Here is a 19,077-nt window from a genome sequence, read left to right on the forward strand (position 1 = left end):
GCTCCTCCTGGCCTATGAAGAACCATTAAAAAGGCTTTTGAAAATTAACTTTCCTGAACGTCCTGTGGCCAGTATCCTGCCTACTGCCGGCTTTTGATGGCAGGTCCGACTCAGTCCAGAATGCAATGCCACGCAAACCTTCCCACCCCAGCCATCTAACCCCCCGCACTCACCATTCCCTCCAGGTGTGTGGTGGGGGAGGAATGGTTAGAATACCCCCAACACACTGGGAGACAGAAACAAAGAGAGTCCCATTGCACAAATGGCCCTGTTATCTGCTGCGGCTCAGCACTCCCACTGATCTGTGGGAGAACAGACTGTAGGGTATCCGTGTACCCAACTGAAGCCCCTCTCCATTCAGTTTTCCAACCTATCCAAGGGTATAGTTGGGCTCAGAGCCCAGGTGGCCCCAGTATGAGTGTCCCTGAGAGATGCTATTACTAGTGCCACAGACTCTTGCAAGGAGGGTCCAACTGCAGTGGCCTTTGATTGACTGCAGAAGGTTGATGCCATGCGTCGGAACCTCCCCACACAAATTGGTACTGATCGCCACACTCTCTAACATGTTGAAGTAGCTCTCTGGCGCGCAGTCCAATACTTTCAGTAATTACTGGTGCGCAGGAAGGATTTTTCTTTTGAAGGCTGGGCCCCTAAAATTTACATCTCTGTCCTCTTCAGCAGAGCTAGTGCCCAAGTTTGCCCTCAGGTGAGCCATTTCCTGGGCTGTCCTTTCCAATTGCATCTGCCACTTGTGCTCTGTGAATCATCTTGTGCAGACCCCTCTAGCTCAATAGATATACACCACCCAGGGTGTCAGTTTCTGTGCTGGTGCTTGGAAAGGTAAGAGTGAGTTGTGGAACATCTTCAGGAGGGTTGTCCCCTTCCATCTGTGTGGTTGCAGGTCCCAAGACATCTGAATAGCCTAGATAAAGGACAGAGGGACAAGGATAAGCATCATATTGGCAAGAATAAGCAGTAGCAGATGAGTGGCAGTGCAATGCAGCACCAGGCTGTCACGCTGTGTATGTGTATGTCTGTGTGTGTGTGAGCAAGAGAGTTAAGTAGAAAGAGAAAAGGAAGGAAAAATGCCAAAATACCCTGCTGTGCACGGCCTTCAGTGTCATCATCTCCAATGCTGATTGCCCTCTCTCTGCCAACAATGTTGATGGCCACATCCTCCATTGGAGTTAGAGTTTGCAACAATGAAGGGCCTCCTCCTGTTGTATGCTCAAAGTTGCTGAGTGGGAAATGGATCTGAGGGTTATAGAGCATGGCTCATTGAAGGTCCATTACTCGAGTTGCGAGGTCATTGTGAAAGTGAATGGGCAATCAATATAAAACAAAGAAGTACAGATCACATCTAGAATACTGTGTTCCCTTTTCGTTCTCTCGCATGGTCGGGTATAATGAGACCCTGGAAAAGGTACAGAGGAGAGCCACTAGTTTAAGCACACTTAGTTATCAGGACAAGCTTTTTTGAAAAAGCATAGATTTTGAGGAGATATGATTGAGATCTTTAAAATAATGAAAGAATTAGACTCCATCCATGTGCACAGGCTATTTGACCTAAATAGGTTAGGAAGGACCAGGGGATGTAATTATAAGTTACGAAAGCATAGAACTAGGTTAGACGCTAGGAGACATTTCTTTTCACAGAGGGTCACCAGATAAGTTGCCAGCACATGCCCTTTAATGTATGTTTGTATATGGCGTAGAAGCATTATGGGTGCTAAGCATCATATTGTTGGACTCAAAATGTGCTGTAAACCTTGTCGACATTCCATCAGGGATCCTTTCTAATTCTTCACTTTTTTTTCCTTACAAATGCTTCCCAAGATGATGATGGAAGACAAAGAGACATCACAGTCCTTGGCACAGTACAGCAGCTTGCATCAAACACTCCGCCTGTCCCAAGTTCCAGCACAGATCCTAGCAGCCTATGGAATCCCAAGTGAGATGGCAGAAGAGGAACAGGAAGGTACAGGAAAAGAGAATCTCTGAATGCTACGTACTCCACTGGAACTACCTTCAGATCAGGTTTAATGAAGGTGCAAAAAGGCTCCATGACATCCTGAGAGATTTAGGTAAATGCAGATCATCATGGAGCGAGTGGCGTCTTAACAGCCATCTGAAGGGGAGCCACAAAGTTCAGAGGGATCAGGCACAGACTCAATTTTTCTCACCAACGCTGTGACAACTCAGTGATTGGCACCTTTTGTATCCATTTAAAGGAGCCTATGACTGCTCAGTTTATATGGGTTGGGGGAAGAGCTTGGCAAAAGTGCGTCAAATTCACCTAAGATCATACTTAATATGATTATTCAATTTAAATGAGGCTTGCGCCTGTTTGAAGTGCAGGCTCTGAATTCCCTGCAAATCCCAAGGACACTAAATTCAGAACGGTGTAAATCGATCACATAAAGTCACATCCCGTGCCCACGTACTGGGCATGATTTTGGGAAGAGAGCGGGTGGCTAGATTTTCGGGTGGGAATGAGTGCGTCGGAATCTGCGATGGCAACCCAACTGAAGCCAATTATTTTTGCTTCTGGGTTTCCCGCACGACAGCCAGCCAGACTGACAGGCTAGCTGGCTGATGGGTGGCAAGTCCGGGGATCGGAGAGGAGGCTAGAAGGGAGAGATTGTGGGCCGTGGAGGGCGTCGGCGAGTGGTGGGGGGCCATGGAGGAGTTAACAACTGAAGTGTGGCTGCATCCCAGCATCTTCCATAGGTCTACTACTGTGTTCTATTTGTTCAAGTTTTGGCACCCTGCGTATCCTCAGCATTACTTACAGGTGTGCTGTGAGTAAATAGTTAAACTTTCTTTAATACGCAAGCCAAGGAACTTTCTGTGTTTCTAAGCAGAATAGTCCTAAACAAGGCATGGTTTTCTTTGCCTCACTTCCTGTAACACCTAAGCACAGGATACAAAATGTAGGCATTGCTTAATAGCGAAAGAATGGTTCATTTCTAACTCGGAGCTCTCCTCATCCATTCACTCATGTCCAGATGTCTGTTAAAGTTAGTGCGGAGAAGCACATGTGCACCATTGTTGTAGCCTGTGGGAAAATCTTTGTGCGTGAACATAGACCGCAACACGTTTTGGGCAAAATTCTATAATCATTTCATTTGTAAGTACAAATCACAAATGTCCGTGTTCTTATAGCATTCCTCAATTTCTACTCCTTGTTTTACCTTTGTGCATTAGTGGTATATAAATAGTGTGTGCTGGACTCCTTGTTTTTTTGTCTTATGCAGTGGGCCCACTCTGTAGGGCTGATAATGTGACAGCAAACACCCCTTATTATTGGACACAGTGGCTCGAGGCCCTTGATCTGTCTGAGGTGCTCAGCATACCCGATGCAGCCAGTCAGCATATAGTGCATTCAGTGCCTGCAGACCAACTGTGTGCAAGGCTCAATAAGGCGCCATGTAATCTGCATTTCAGATACACAGCGCCTGTGGGGCTGTGGATGACATCGGGGGGGGAACCATGGAGGAGATCACCAGCCGGAAAGTAATCGGGTTGGCAGAAGAGTCGGAGATCAGGAGGATAGTAGAAGAGTCGGAGATCAGGAGGATAGTAGAAGAGTCGGAGATCAGGAGGATAGTAGAAGAGTCAGAGATCAGGAGGATAGTAGAAGAGTCAGAGATCAGGAGGATAGTAGAAGAGTCGGAGATCAGGAGGATAGTAGAAGAGTCAGAGATCAGGAGGATAGTAGAAGAGTCGGAGATCAGGAGGATAGTAGAAGAGTCGGAGATCAGGAGGATAGTAGAAGAGTCGGAGATCAGGAGGATAGTAGAAGAGTCAGAGATCAGGAGGATAGTAGAAGAGTCGGAGATCAGGAGGATAGTAGAAGAGTCGGAGATCAGGAGGATAGTAGAAGAGTCAGAGATCAGGAGGATAGTAGAAGAGTCGGAGATCAGGAGGATAGTAGAAGAGTCGGAGATCAGGAGGATAGTAGAAGAGTCGGAGATCAGGAGGATAGTAGAAGAGTCGGAGATCAGGAGGATAGTAGAAGAGTCGGAGATCAGGAGGATAGTAGAAGAGTCGGAGATCAGGAGGATAGTAGAAGAGTCGGAGATCAGGAGGATAGTAGAAGAGTCGGAGATCAGGAGGATAGTAGAAGAGTCGGAGATCAGGAGGATAGTAGAAGAGTCAGAGATCAGGAGGATAGTAGAAGAGTCGGAGATCAGGAGGATAGTAGAAGAGTCGGAGATCGGCAGCACAGCAGAAGAGTACTCTGGTACTGTCCCCCTCCCCTTCAAATCCAGCTTCATCACACCCCTCCTCAAAATACCCACTCTTGACCCCTCTGTCCTTAAAAATTACCGCTCTAGCTCCAACCTCCCTTTCCTCTCCAAAGTCCTTAAAGTGTTGTCGCCTCCCAAATCTGTGCCCATCTTTCCTGCAGCTCCATGTTTGAATTCTTCCAATCAGGTCTCCGTTCCTGCCACAGTATGGAAACGGCACTTATGAAATGACATCCTATGTGACTGTGACTGTGGTAAACTATCCCTCCTCATCCTTCTCGACCTGTCTGCAGCCTTTGACACGGTTGACCACACTATCCTCCTCCAATTCCAAGACTATTCCAATGCTCTCCTGGCCGGCCTCCCATCTTCCACCCTCCATAAACTTGAGCTCATCCAAAACTCTGCTGCCCATATCCTAACTCACACCAAGTCCCATTCACTCATCACCCCTGTGCTCGCTGACCTACTTTGGCTCCTGGTTCGGGAACACCTCGATTTTAAAATTCTCATCCTTGTTTTCAAATCCCTCCATGGCCTCGTCCCTCCTTATCTCTGTGACCTCCTCCAGCCCTACAACCCTCCGGGATCTCTGCGCTCCTTCAATTCTTGCGTCTTACACATCCCCGATTTTAATCACTCCACCACTGGCGCCTGTGCCTTCAGCTGCCTAGGCCCTAAGATCTGGAATTCTCTCCCTAAACCTCTCCACCTCTCTACCTCTTTCTCCTCCTTTAAGGCGCTCCTTAAATCCTACTTTGACCTAGCTTTTGGTCACCTGTCCTAATATCTCCTTATGTGGCTCGGTGTCAAATTTTGGTTGAAAATCGCTCCTGTGAAGCAACTTGGTACGTTTTACTAGTTAAAGGTGCTATATAAATGCAAATTGTTGTTGTTGTTGGAACTAGTAGCCAAACAAGGCAGCAGACATTGCAACCAGGCACAGAAGAAGAATCCAGAATTTCGCAGACTCAGACCTGAAAGCCCTCCTCAAGGAAATTAAACAAAGGAGACCATAGGAACATAGCAATTGCTAGATGAAAATAGACCAAGGTCCATCTAGTTTTCCTTCTACCATCCTGGTAGTTGCATGATACAACAATAATGGTGCTGTTGACTAATCATAATGTTAGAAAACCTAAAATTTCCTTCACCCTGTGTTCTTATTTGTGCTTGTTTTCAGTTAATGTGGAAGATACATGTCAAATATTCTAATGGGTGAGAGTTGCCTGGATTCACAAAGTACAGATTCACAAAGCTATTATAAGAGAACAGATTCAGGGGCCCTCTCTTCAAATGATGAAAGAACTTTCAGGTAAAGCACAAAAAACATGTTCCATGCTGTAAGGAAAAGTACTTAAAACAAAAGATTTGACCAATAGTTTGTCATAACATAGGCCACTGATTTATGGTTTCCATGGAAAAAATTATTGGCATTCGTGCCTTCAGCTACCTAGGCTTTAAGCTCTGGAATTCCCTCCCTAAGCCTCTCCAGCTCCCTACCTCTCTCCTCCTTTAAGATCCCTCTTAAAACCTACCTCTTTGACCTGTCCTAATATCTCCTTATGTGGCTCGGTGTCAAATTTTGTTTGATAATTGCTCCTGTGAAGCGCCTTGGGACATTTTACTGTGTTAAAGGCACTATACAAGTGCAAGTTGTTGTTGTTGTAAATACAATGCCTCCAAAAATCCTGGTGTCCAAATAACCAAATAAAATTTAGTTCATTTTGCCACAATGACCTGCATTTATAAATGCTTTTAATGTAAACAAGCATTCAGCATTGCCCAAGAGTTAATAAAAAAAACTGCATAGCTAGAATTGGTGGTTAATGAATAACAAGCTCTGCACCATTTAACTAGTCAGTTCTACTCCATATCGGTACCAATGACATAGGTAAAAAGAGGGATGAGGTCCTGCAAGCAGAAATAAGTTAAAAAGCAGGACTTCAAAGGTAGTGATCTCAGGATTACTACCAGTGCCACGTGCTAGTGAGTATAGGAACAGGAGAATAGATCAGATGAATGCGTGGCTGGAGGATTGGTGCAGGAGGGAGGGATTTAGATTCCTGAGGAATTGGGACTGATTCTGGAGAAGGTGGGACCTGTACAAGCCGGACGGGTTGCACCTCAACAGATCCAGGACTAATATCCTTGCAGGGGGGTTTGCTACTGCTGTTGGGGAGGGTTTAAACTATAGTGGCAGGGGGTGAGAACCTGAGCGGGGAGTCAGAAGAGAGTAAAGTTGAGAGCAGCAAGAGAGGGGAGGACCCAGGGGAAATTTACAATACAAATAGTACAAATAGTTGTTTAAGAACAAGTGAAAGGGAAAAGCGTAGAGCAGCAGAAAGAAAGTGTACTTTAGGCACGAGAGATAAAGTGAAAACTAGAAGGTGTAAAGCGATTAACCCAGCATCAAAGCTGAAGGTCAGGCTATGGTGTGTGGCCCAACTAAGAGTTCTATATACAAATGCATGGAGTATAAGGAATTAATTAAATGAACTACAGGTTCAAATTCAAATTGGAGGGTATGACATGATAGCTATTACTGAGACATGGCTGCAGGATGGTCAGGATTGGGAACTAAATATACCGGGTTATAAGGTCTACAGGAGAGACAGGGAAAATGGAAGAGGGGGAGGAGTAGCCTTAGTGATTAGAGATGAAATCACTTCAATGATAAAGGAGGATATAACGAGTGGTAAGCAGCCAACAGAGACCTTATGGGTTGAATTGAGAAATAGGAAAGGATCTAAGAATATAGTGGGAGTTGTGTATAGGACCCCTGGCAGCAGCTCTGAAGTGCTAGATTGTATAAATGCAGAGATTAGACAAGCGTGTAAGAAATGCATAGTAGTCTTAATGGGGGACTTTAACCTTTACATAGATTGGGAAAAGCAGACTGGAAACTGTCAGAAAGGTAGTGAATTTCTTGAGTGTGCCCGGGATAGTTTTCTACAGCAGTATGTCCTAGAGGCAACAAGGGGGCAAGCCATACTAGATTTATTAATGAGTAATGAACCAGATTTAGTTAACAGCTTAACTGTGCGTGAACATCTATCCAATAGCGATCATAACATGATCGAGTTCAAGGTAGTGTTTGAAAGGGAAAAAAGTGAACCAGCTGCTAAGATTCTAGACTTGGGTAAGGCCGACTTCAATGGGATGAGACAGAGACTGTCCACAGTAAACTGGGCAAATCTGTTAATGGGTAAAACGCCTGATGATCAGTGGGAAATGTTTAAAGAAACATTTAACGTGATACAGAATCGGTTTATACCCCTGAGGGGCAAGAACTCTACTTGCCAAAAAAAACAGCCACTAAAGAGGTAAGGGACAGTATAAGTCATAAGGAAAGGGCATACAAAAAGGCAAAAAATGGCACAGATTCTGGCGAATGGGAAAGATACAAAGATCAACAAAGGGTCACAAAACAGATAGTAAGAGTTCCAAAAAGAGAGTATGAAAAGAAACTTGCAAGGGATATCAAAACCAATACGAAGAACTTTTATAGTTATATTAGGAAAAAGAGGGTGGTCAGGAGCAGTGTTGGCCCCTTAAAAACTGAAAGTGGGGATATTGTCATTGACAATGGAGAAATGGCGGACATGTTGAATAATTACTTTGCATCAGTATTTACAGTGGAAAAAGAGGATAGCATGCCGGAAATCCCAAGAAAACTAATATTGAATCGGGGACAGGGACTCAATAAAATTAACATAAGTAAAGCAACAGTAATGAAGAAAATAATAGCACTAAAGAGTGACAAATCCCCAGGACCAGATGGTTTCCATCCCAGGGTTTTAAAGGAAGTAGGTGAGCACATTGCAGATGCCCTATGATCTTTCAAAGTTCTCTAGATTCAGTAACTGTCCCTCTAGATTGGAAAATTGCACATGTCACTCCGGTTTTTAAGAAAGGAAAGGGAAACCAGGGAATTATAGACTTGTTAGCCTAACATCTGTTGTGGGGAAAATGCTGGAGTCTATAATTAAGGATAGGGTGACTGAACACCTCGAGAATTTTCAGTTAATCAGAGAGAGCCAGCATAGATTTGTGAAAGGTAGGTCGTGCCTGACAAACCTAATTGAATTTTTTGAAGAGGTGACTAAAGTAGTGGACAGTGTCAATGGATGTTATTTATATGGACTTCCAGAAGGCATTTGATAAGGTCCCACATAAGAGGCTGTTCGCTAAGATAGAAGCCCATGGAATCGAGGGAAAAGTACGGACTTGGTTAGGAAGTTGGCTGAGCGAAAGGCAACAGAGAGTAGGGATAATGGGTAGGTACTCACATTGGCAGGATGTGACTAGTGGAGTCCCGCAGGGATCTGTCTTGGGGCCTCAATTATTTACAATATTTATTAACGACTTAGATGAAGGCATAGAAAGTCTCATATCTAAGTTTGCCAATGACACAAAGATTGGTGGCATCGTAAGCAGTGTAGATGAAAACATAAAATTACAAAGCGATATTGATAGTTTAGGTGAATGGGCAAAACTGTGGCAAATGGAATTCAATGTAGACAAATGTGAGGTCATCCACTTTGGATCAAAAAAGGATAGAACAGTGTACTTTCTAAATGGTAAAAAGTTAAAAACAGTGGATGTCCAAAGGGACTTAGGGGTTCAGGTACATAGATCATTGAAGTGTCATGAACAAGTGCAGAAAATAATCAATCAGGCTAATGGAATGCTGGCCTTTATATCTAAAGGACTAGAGTACAAGGGGGCGGAAGTTATGCTGCAGCTATACAAAGTCCTGGTTAGACCGCACCTGGAGTACTGTGTGCAGTTCTGGGCACTGCACCTTCGGAAGGACATATTGGCCTTGGAGGGAGTGCAGCGTAGGTTTACTAGAATGATACCCGGACTTCAAGGGTTAAGTTACGAGGAGAGATTACACAAATTGGGGTTGTAATTTCTAGAGTTTAGAAGGTTAAGGGGTGATCTGATCGAAGTTTATAAGATATTAAGGGGAACAGATATGGTGGATAGAGAGAAACTATTTCCGCTGGTTGGGGATTTTAGGAGTAGGGGGCACAGTCTAAATATTAGAGCCAGACCTTTCAGGAGTGAGATTAGAAACATTTCTACACACAAAGGGTGGTAGAAGTTTGGAACTCTCTTCCGCAAATGGCAATTGATGCTAGCTCAATTGCTAAATTTAAATCTGAGATAGATAGCTTTTTGGCAACCAAAGGTATTAAGGGATATGGGCCAAAGGCAGGTACATGGAGTTAGATCACAGATCAGCCATGACCTTATCAAATGGCGGAGCAGGCTCGAGGGGCTAAATGGCCTACTCCTGTTCCTACATACCTATGTTCCTACTGTGCTGTTTAATCATTTATAAATCACTGGTCCTTGACGTGTATCATTTAATTTTTTCTCTCTTCTGTGTCCTTTCAATAGCTGCAATATCCCTTTTGTACTGCGGCATCTAGAATTGTACATAGTATTCTAAGCATGGTCACAACAATAAATTATAAAGCAGCAGAATTACCTCACTATTTTGGCTCGATATTGCCCTTTTAATATATCCCAATATCTGAGTTGTTTTACTCACTGCCACCGAGCATTGTTGTGGTAGCTTCAATTTATTGTTAATCAGGACCTCTTTCATTTTCCATGCACATTATTTTCTTTCCATTTAAATAATAGTGCCTTCCTGGATATTTTGTACCCTTGTGAAGCACTTTGTATTTCTCTACATTGAATTTTATCTGCCACCTGTCTGCCCAATTTTGAAATATGTTCAAATTCTCCTGTAGCGTATCCTGGTCAGCTTTGGAGTCAACAACAACTTGCATTTTTATAGCGCATTTAACGTAGTAAAACACTCAAGGTGCTTCACAGGAGCGTTATCAAACAAAATTTGACACCAAGCCACATAAGGAGATATTAGGACAGGTGACCAAAAGCTTGGTCAAAGAGATAGGTTTTAAGGAGCATCTTAAAGGAGGAAAGAGAGGTAGAGAGCTGGAGAAGTATAGGGAAGGAATTCCAGAGCTTAGAGCTTAGGCAGCTGAAGGCATGGCCGCCAATGGTGGAGCAATTAAAATCGGGGATGCGCAAGAGGCCAGAATTAGAGGAGCGGTGTGATCTCGGAGGGTTGTAAGGCTGGAGGACGTGACAGAGATAGGGAGGGGAGAGGCCATGGAGGGATTTGAAAACATGGATGAGAATTTTAAAATCGAGGCATTGCTTGACCAGGAGTCAATGTAGGTCAGCGAGCACAGGGGTGCTGGGTGAACGGGACTTGGTGCGAGTTAGGATATGGGCAACAGACCTCAGGAGGACATAGACATACTGGTGAAATGGGCAGACACATGGCACATGAAATTTAACGCAGAGAAGTGTGAAGTGATGCATTTTGGTAGGAAGAGTGAGGAGAGGCAATATAAACTAAATGATACAATTTTAAAGGGGGTGCAGGAACAGAGAGACCTGGGGGTGTACGTACACAAGTCTTTAAAGGTGGCAGGACAAGTTGAGAAGGCTGTTAAAGAGGTATATGGGATCCTTGGCTTTATAAATAAAGGCATAGAGTATAAAAGCAAGGAAGTTATGCTAAACCTTTATAAAACACTGGTTAAGCCTTAGCAGGAGTATTGTGGCCAATCTTGGGCACTACCACACATTAGGAAAGATGTCAAGGCCTTAGAGAGGGTGCAGAGGAGATTTACTAGAATGGTACGAGGAATGAGGGACTTCAGTTACGTGGAGAGACTAGAGAAACTGGGGTTGTTCTCCTTACAGCAGGGAAGGTTAATGGGAGATTTGATAGAGGTGTTCAAAATCATGAAGGGTTTTGATAGAGTAAATAAGGAGAAATTGTTTCCAGTGGCAGAAGGGTCGGTAACCAGAGGATACAGATTTAAGGTAATTGGCAAAAAAATGAGGCGACATGAGGAAGAAAGATTTTACGCAGCAAGTTGTTATGATCTGGAATACACTGCCTGAAAGATTCAATATTAACTGTCAAAAGGGAATTGGATAAATACTTTAAAGGAAAAAAATTACAGGGCTAGGGGGAAAGAGCAGGGGAGTGGGGCTAATTGGATAACTCTTTCAAAGAGCCAGCACAGGCACGATGGGATGAATGGCTTCCTTCCTTGCTGTATCATTCTATGATTCCATTATTCTATGATTTCTGCAGATGTACCATAACAACGGAGGCTCACAAGTAGGATACTAATTATGATAAGGAGCAGGAAGAACATCACAGACACAACTATGTCCTTGTCAACTATGTTGATGATGATGAGGAGGATGATGATGAAGAGGGCAATGAAGGCAGACTGAAGTTCATCCATGAGTTCCTGCACAGACGCCCACATGTTCCCCTACCCCAGCCCCCTGAAACCACATCCCTGCTTCCTCATTTCCAGGCACCAGCTGAGATACTTTCACCTGGGAGCAATTAGATAGTGTTAGTAACGATATGGTGATTCACAGAAACATAGAAACATAGAAAATAGGAGCAGGAGTAGGCCATTCGGTGCTTCGAGCCTGCTCTGCCATTCAATATCTTCATGGCTGATCCTCTATCTCAATACCATATTCCCGCTCTTTCCCCATACCCCTTGATGCCTTCTGTGTTTAGAAATCTATTTATCTCCTTCTTAAATATGTTCAGTGGCTTGGCCTCCAAGCCTTCTGTGGTAGAGAATTCCACAGGTTCACCACCCTCTGAGTGAAGAAATTTCTCCTAAATGTTCTACCCTCTATCCTTAGACTGTGACCCCTCGTTCTGGATCCCCCAGCCAGGGGAAACATCCTCCCTGCATCCAGTCTGCCTAGCCCTGTCAGAATTTTATACATTTCAATGAGATCCCCTCTCATTCTTCTAAACTCGAGAGGCAGGCCTAGTTGACCCAATCTCTCCTCATATGACAGTCCTATCATCCCAGGAATCAGTCTGGTGAACCTTCACTGCACTCCCTCAATGGCAAGTATAGCCTTTCTTAGGTAAGGAGACCAAAATTGCACACAATACTCCAGGTGTAGTCTCACCAAGGCCCTGTATAACTGTAGTAAGACATCCTTGCTCCTGTACTCAAATCCTCTTGCAATGAAGGCCAACATACCATTTGCCTTCCTAACTGCTTGCTGCACCTGCATGTTTGTTTTCAGTGACTGGTGTACAATGACATCCAGGTCTCTTTGTACATCAACATTTCCCAATCTATCACCATTTAAATAATACTCTGCCTTTCTGTTTTTTCTACCAAAGTGGATAACTTCACATTTATCCACATTATACTGCATCTGCCATATATTTGCCCACTCACAAAAACTTGTCTAAATCGCCTTGAAGCCTCTTTGCATCCTCCTCACAACTCACAATCCCACCTAGTTTTTGTCGTCAGCAAACTTGGAAATATTACATTTGGTTCCCTCATCCAATCATTGATATATATTGTGAATAGCTGGGGCCCAAGCACTGATCCCTGCGGAACCCCACTAGTCACTGCCTGCCACCCCGAAAAAGACCCATTTATTCCTACTCTGTTTCCTGTCTGTTAACCAATTTTTAATCCATGCCAGTTTATTACCACCAATCCCATGTGCTTTAATTTTGCACAGAGCCTGAAGAAGCTGAAGGAATGGGAAGTGGGTGAGGATGTGTCACCTTCGCAGCAAAGACTGAGGAGAAGACTACCTACAGCTGTGGAGTCATGGGACCCAGTAATCCTGGGTACTTGCCTGAAATGAAAAGCGTTCAAGAAACATCGTACCTACATGCAGGACCTCAGGTCAGTCTCAGAGGTTGTGCAGCAACTGACAGGTGTGCCTCTTGAGTCTACAGCTCTCATTTGCAGCAACATCCGGAAGCTTCATTGGAAACTGCAGCAGGCCCCCACCTAAGAATTGGCCAAGTTAAATATTCCAGGTTATAAGGTCTTGAGAAAGGATAAGGAAACTGGATGAGGAGGAGGGGTATCTTTATTGATTAAAGATACTATTTCAACATTAGTAAGAGAGGATATAGGTAAGGGAAAGCGATCAGCAGAGACTCTATTAAGGAATAACAGAGGACTTAAACCTGTAATGGGAGTTGCTACAGGCCTTCTGATAGTAGCAATGAAGTGGCAGAATGTATTAATTCAGAGATTAGAGAGGCTTGTAGCAAAAGCAGAGTTGTTTTAATGGGAGACTTTAATTTTCATATAGATTGGGAAAAGCAGAGTAGCTCAAGTCAGAAAGGTAGTGAATTTCTTAAGTGCATTCAAGATAGTTTTCTGGAGCACCATGTTCTAGAACCAACAAGAGGGCAGGCCAAACTAGATTTAATAATAAGTAATGTGCCAGATTTAGTTAATAATCTAACAGTAAGGGAACATTTATCAAACATTGATCACACTATTATTGAATTCAATGTTAGGTTTGAAAAGGAGAAACAGATTCTAAGATTCTAGATTTTGGTACGCTTAACTTTAATGGGATGAGACAGTGAGTGATGATGGTAAACTAGTCAAAACTGTTATTGGGTAAAACTACTGATGAACAGTGGGATGTTTTCAAAAAAGACTTTAGCTTGATATAGGACAAGTATATAACTGTAAGCAGCAACAGCTCTGTTTATCAAATAAAACAGCCATGGTTGACAAAAGAGGTGAGAGATAACATAAAACTGAAGGAAAGAGCAAACAAAAGTGCAAAGTATAATGTAGATCCAGGGGACTGGGAGAGATATAAAGAACAGCAAAGGAAGACAAAAAAGATAGGAATAGCTGCAAAAAGGAATACGAAAAAAACTCACGAGGGATATCAAGATTAACACAAAAAGTTTTTACAATCATATTAGAGGAACAAGGGTAGTCAAGGGTAATGTGAGCCCTTTAAAAACAAATGTGGATAATATTGCAAATGAAAATAAGGAAAAGGCAGATTTGTTGAATAATTACTTTTTGTCAGTCAGAGGATAATATACCTGACATTCCGGGGAAACTAATAATGAATCAAGGACTGGAACTCACTAAAGTTAACATAAACAAGAAAACAGTATTAGGAAAAATAATGGCACTAAAGACTGTCAAATCCCCAGGACCTGATGGTTTCCACCCCAGGGTTTTAAAGGAAGTAGGTGAGGAAATTGCAGATGCTTTAGCCATAATCCTCCAAAGCTCTCTCCAATCATGAATTGTCCCTTTAGATTGGAAAATTGCAAATGTAACTCCATTATTTAAGAAAGGCAAGGGAAACCAAGAAATTTTAGACCTGTTAGTCTAACATCTGTTGTGGGGAAGTTATTGGAATCTATAATTAAGGACAGGGTGACTGAGCACTTAGAGAAATTTGAGCTGATTCGAGTGAGCCAACGTGGATTTGTAAGGGGTAGGTCATGTCTAACAAACCTAATTGAATTTTTTGAGGAAGTAACTAAAGTAGTAGGCCGGGGTATGTATATGGATGTAGTTCATATGGACTTCCAGAAGGCATTCGATAGGGTTCTACATAAGAGACGGTTAGCTAAAATTAAAGTTCATGGAATTGAAGGCAAACTATTGACCTGGTTAGGAGATTGGTTAGGAGAAGACAGAGAGTAGGGACAATGGATATGTACTTACATTGGAAGGATGTGACTAATGGTGTCCCACAAGCATCTGTGCTGGGGCCTCAACTATGCACTATACTTATTAATGACTTGGATAACGCAACAGAGCCAAATATCCAAGTTTGCCGATGACATAAAGATTGGTGGCGTAGTAAGCAATGTACACGGGAGCATAAAATTACAAAGAGACATTGATCGATTAAGTGAGTGGGCAAAACTGTGGCAGATGGATTTCAACACAGGTAAGTGTGAGGTCATCCATTTTGGACCAAAAAAGGATAGATCTGAGTATTTTTTAAATGGTGAAAAGCTAGGAACAGTGGAGGTCCAAAAAAATTTACAGGTCTACGTACACAGATCATTAAAATGTAGCGGTCAGGTACAAAAAATAATCAAGAAGGCTAATGAAATGTTAGCCTTTATATCTAGAGGGCTAGAATGTAAAGGGGAGGAAGTTTTGCTGCAGCTATACAACACCCTGGTTAGACCACCTCTGAAGTACTGTGTACAGTTCTGGGCACCGCACCTTTGAAAGAATATACTGGCCTTGGAAGGAGTGCAGTGCAGATTCGCCAGAATGTTACCAGGGCTCCAAGGGTTAAATTATGAGGAGAGATTACATAAACTAGGCAAGTATTCCCTGGAATATAACAACAACTTACATTTATATAGTACCTTTAACGTAGTAAAACATCCAAGGCACTTCACAAGAGTGTTATCATACAAAATTTGACATTGAGCCACATAAGGAGAAATTAGGACAGGTAGGTTTTGAGGAGCCTCTTAAAGGAGGAGAGACACCTTGTGGGTGGTGAAGAGCTCTTTATTGAGGTGATCAAACCAAGCACAATTTAAAACAATTACAATGCTCAAGCCATAGTTAAAAGAACAGAACAACATTAACCTATTCTCTTCTGAGTAGAGATGCTCGATTTGCTCGGGTGTTTCCTTCTTCTTTGTAGCTTCTTCCTCTCCTACTGCCCTCTTACAATCACCTGTACTGATACTGGTCTTGTAACCGCTACTAATCTGATCCTTACACCCGGAGCCGCGAAATGTGAGATTATTTTTCCAACATAACAAGTCAGGGATGATAAGGTTGATTGATTATTGTCAGCTGGATGAGTTTAGACTGGAAGGAGATGAAGCCGTCAAGCCATGAGCGGCTTATCTCAACAGGCTAATTTCTTTAAGAGACAGGTATTGTCCAGAGCTGCAGTGATTAAGATAAGGCTGGTCGACCATGAGCAGCTCATCTTAATAAAGCATTCCTACTAAACTCTTCCAAAGATACTACCCAGGATCACTGTAGCCATGCCAAGCACAGGCCATTTCAGCATTTTAGTTTTAACTGCTTCATTGCCAGGCAGCGTACTTAAAATTATATGTACACCACATCTTCATGGGCTCTTGCTTGTATCTTCCTTGACCTGCCCATTCTTACAAGAGGGAGAGAGGCGGAAAGGTTTACGGAGGGAATTCCAGAGCTTAGGGCCTAGGCAGCTGAAGACACGGCCGCCAGTGGTGGAGCGATTAAAATCGGGGCTGCATAAGAGGAGCGCAGAGATCTCAGAGGGTTGTATGGCTGGAAGAGGTTACAGAGATAGGGAGGGTTAAGGGGTGGTTTGATTGAGGTTTTTAGGATTTTAAAAAGAATTGATAGGGTAGATAGAGAGAAACTTTTTCTGCTGGTGAGGGAGTCTAGGACAAGGGGACATAACCTTACAATCAGAGCCAGGCCATTCAGGAGAGAAGTTAGGAAACACTTCTTCACACAAAGGGTGGTAGAAGTGTGGAACTCTCTTCCACAAAAAGCAGTAGATGCGAGCTCAATTAATAATTTTAAATCTGAGGTCAATAAATTGGATAACCCCCGAAGCCGGTCGCGGGGGTCGCGTTGCGCGATTAACGCACGCCCAGTCGTGGAGATGCAGGCAGCATGTAACATTCGTGCTGCTTGGTCATTTACCTGACATCTGTGAGCAGCCAGGCCTAGCTGCGCTGTTGACTGGCTGCTCACCAGCAGGAGGCCCCGATATCGTGCGAGTGGATAGCATCACGTAAAGGCAGCCCGCACCTCTTAAAGGCAGCCTGCACCTCTTATTTGCAAAATATAAGATAGGGGTCCGCACGGAGTCTGATCGGAGATCAGACCTCGCACATGTAAAACACAGATGCAGGTCCCGTCCCTATGTTTACACTGTTGAGCTACATTAAAACATTGAATAAAGGTTGCGCACGACTAAATCCCACATCCTCCAATCTGCACGCCAGACCTCACCAATCTGCCAGTCTGTGTTTGTACCATGCCTGCGAGAGAGCATTCACCAAGGTTCTCTGCTGATGCACTAGAGGCTTTGGTCTAAGAGGTGGACAGAAGAAGGGGCATCCTATATCCACAGGAGGAGAAGAGGCCCTCCAGACATATGCTGAAGAGGCAGTGGGAGGCAGTAGGGTACGAAGTCAATGCCAGGTGCATAGCACTGCGAACATGGATGCAGTGCAGGAAGAAGTTCAGTGATTTGACACGAGTGGTCAACGTGAGTGAGGTCAATTGTCAAGTGGTATCTCCTACCAACTGCACCACTAGCCGCATCCACTGCTCCACTCACTACACCCCCATCACACACTTACCAACAAACTCTTTCAATCATTACTCAACTCTTCCAATCAGATGCTTCCTTTCACCCTCACACATTACCTTTGTTGCAAGCTGCATACCCACAACTCACAGGTCACACACACTCGCAGCTATTCAACTATGACAGGCACATCACCCAAACATCCAACAGGACACTCACCGACACACATCCCACTTTTTTGCAGGCAAAGGTGCCGCATAACAGGAGGCAGCTAGTGGTAGTGGCATTTAGCCCCTTGAGCCTGTTCCGCTATTCAATGAGATCATGATTGGTCTGTGACCTAACTCCATATACCCGCCTTAGCCCCATATCCCTTAATACCCTTGGTTAACAAAAATCTATCAATCTCAGATTTAAAATTCACAATTGAGCTAGCATCAACTGTCGTTTGCAGAAGAGCATTCCAAACTTTTACCACCCTTTGCGTGTAGAAGTGTTTCCTAACTTCAATCCTGCAAGTTCTGGCTCTAATTTTGAGGCGATGGCCCCAATCCTAGTATTCAAGTTTAGGAGACCTCCAAAAACAGGTACAAATGCATCAGCAGCTAGAAGCAATAATCCAGCAACTAACCTGTAAATCCTGCATGATCCTTCGAAATAGCGCTGGTGGGGGGTCCTCTATGCTGTTTACGACCTGTTCAGCTGTGCGAAGCGTTGGTTGAAGCTTTGAGTTCCAAAATCGCATCTGTCCCTTTAAATCAGCGTTGCACATACTTCTAATGCTTATTCTCATTACTTTACATGCTGCCGGCGTTCTTTATCTGCGCATGCGCAAACTCCTTTACCAAGCTGGCGTCCAGCGCATGTCTTGCTAGAAGCGTGCACATGCATTCCGGACGCCATTTCAGGTCCTTAGTAGGCCACGTACAACCTATACAATGGGTGCTACATGATCCAATTTATAGCCCATGAAGCCAAGGCGGGTAAATGGAGTTAGAATGCAGATCAGCCATGATCTCATTGAATGGCAGAACAGACTTGAGGGGTTGAATGACATACTCCTGTTCCTGTATTCCTATGTTCTACTGAAAAAGGGTAGCAATGACACCATACGGTGAAGGCGATAACTGTGCTCTTTCCTCCTTTAATGTCATCTAGTTTATTTGCAATGAATGGCAGGTTCTGACTCGAAATGGGTAAGATTCGAATTGGTTTGCCATGGGGATAATATTCCACCTTGATCTTGTTGTCCATATCCAAAGCGAGATGAGGGCCGGTATTTTTAGAATTGCCAAGATCAAACTTTCTGCGACCTAAAACAGAAGATGTCACATCATTTAACACGAAGCCGAGTCGTAATTTTGCAGATAATAATTAACAGGCATGAAATAGAAAGATATATCACTTAGAACCTCAGTACGTCAAACTAGAGCCACATCTCCCATCCTACTCCACCTAGACCAAATCAGCTTCATATAAAGGACGGGGTCTCATGGAGGTTAAGCTAGCAGCCAGGTAAGTAATTGGGACAAGCAAGTCAGCAGATGTGCTCAGGGCAAGCAAGCAGGCTGATGTGCTAGTGAGCTGGTAAGTAATTGGGGTGGGAGCAGCAGTTAAGCTAGGAAGCACTCAGATAAGTGAGTAAACAGAAGGGCTAAGGACCAAACAGACTGAATGGGTG

At 43.6% G+C, this 19,077-nt stretch overlaps 1 protein-coding gene across 1 annotated transcript in view; it reads right to left on the reverse strand.

Moving 5' to 3' along the window:
• The window catches only part of LOC137327361 (NXPE family member 3-like), a 60,089-nt gene that overhangs the window by 37,915 nt on the left and 3,097 nt on the right, over window positions 1–19,077 (reverse strand). The window contains exon 2 of the mRNA XM_067993075.1: window positions 18,028–18,709. The gene's annotated coding sequence lies outside the window, so the exon portion shown is untranslated. The remainder of the gene's footprint in view (window positions 1–18,027; window positions 18,710–19,077) is intronic.

Source organism: Heptranchias perlo, chromosome 11, assembly GCF_035084215.1.
Source record: "Heptranchias perlo isolate sHepPer1 chromosome 11, sHepPer1.hap1, whole genome shotgun sequence".
In the NCBI taxonomy this organism is placed as follows: Eukaryota; Metazoa; Chordata; class Chondrichthyes; order Hexanchiformes; family Hexanchidae; genus Heptranchias; species Heptranchias perlo.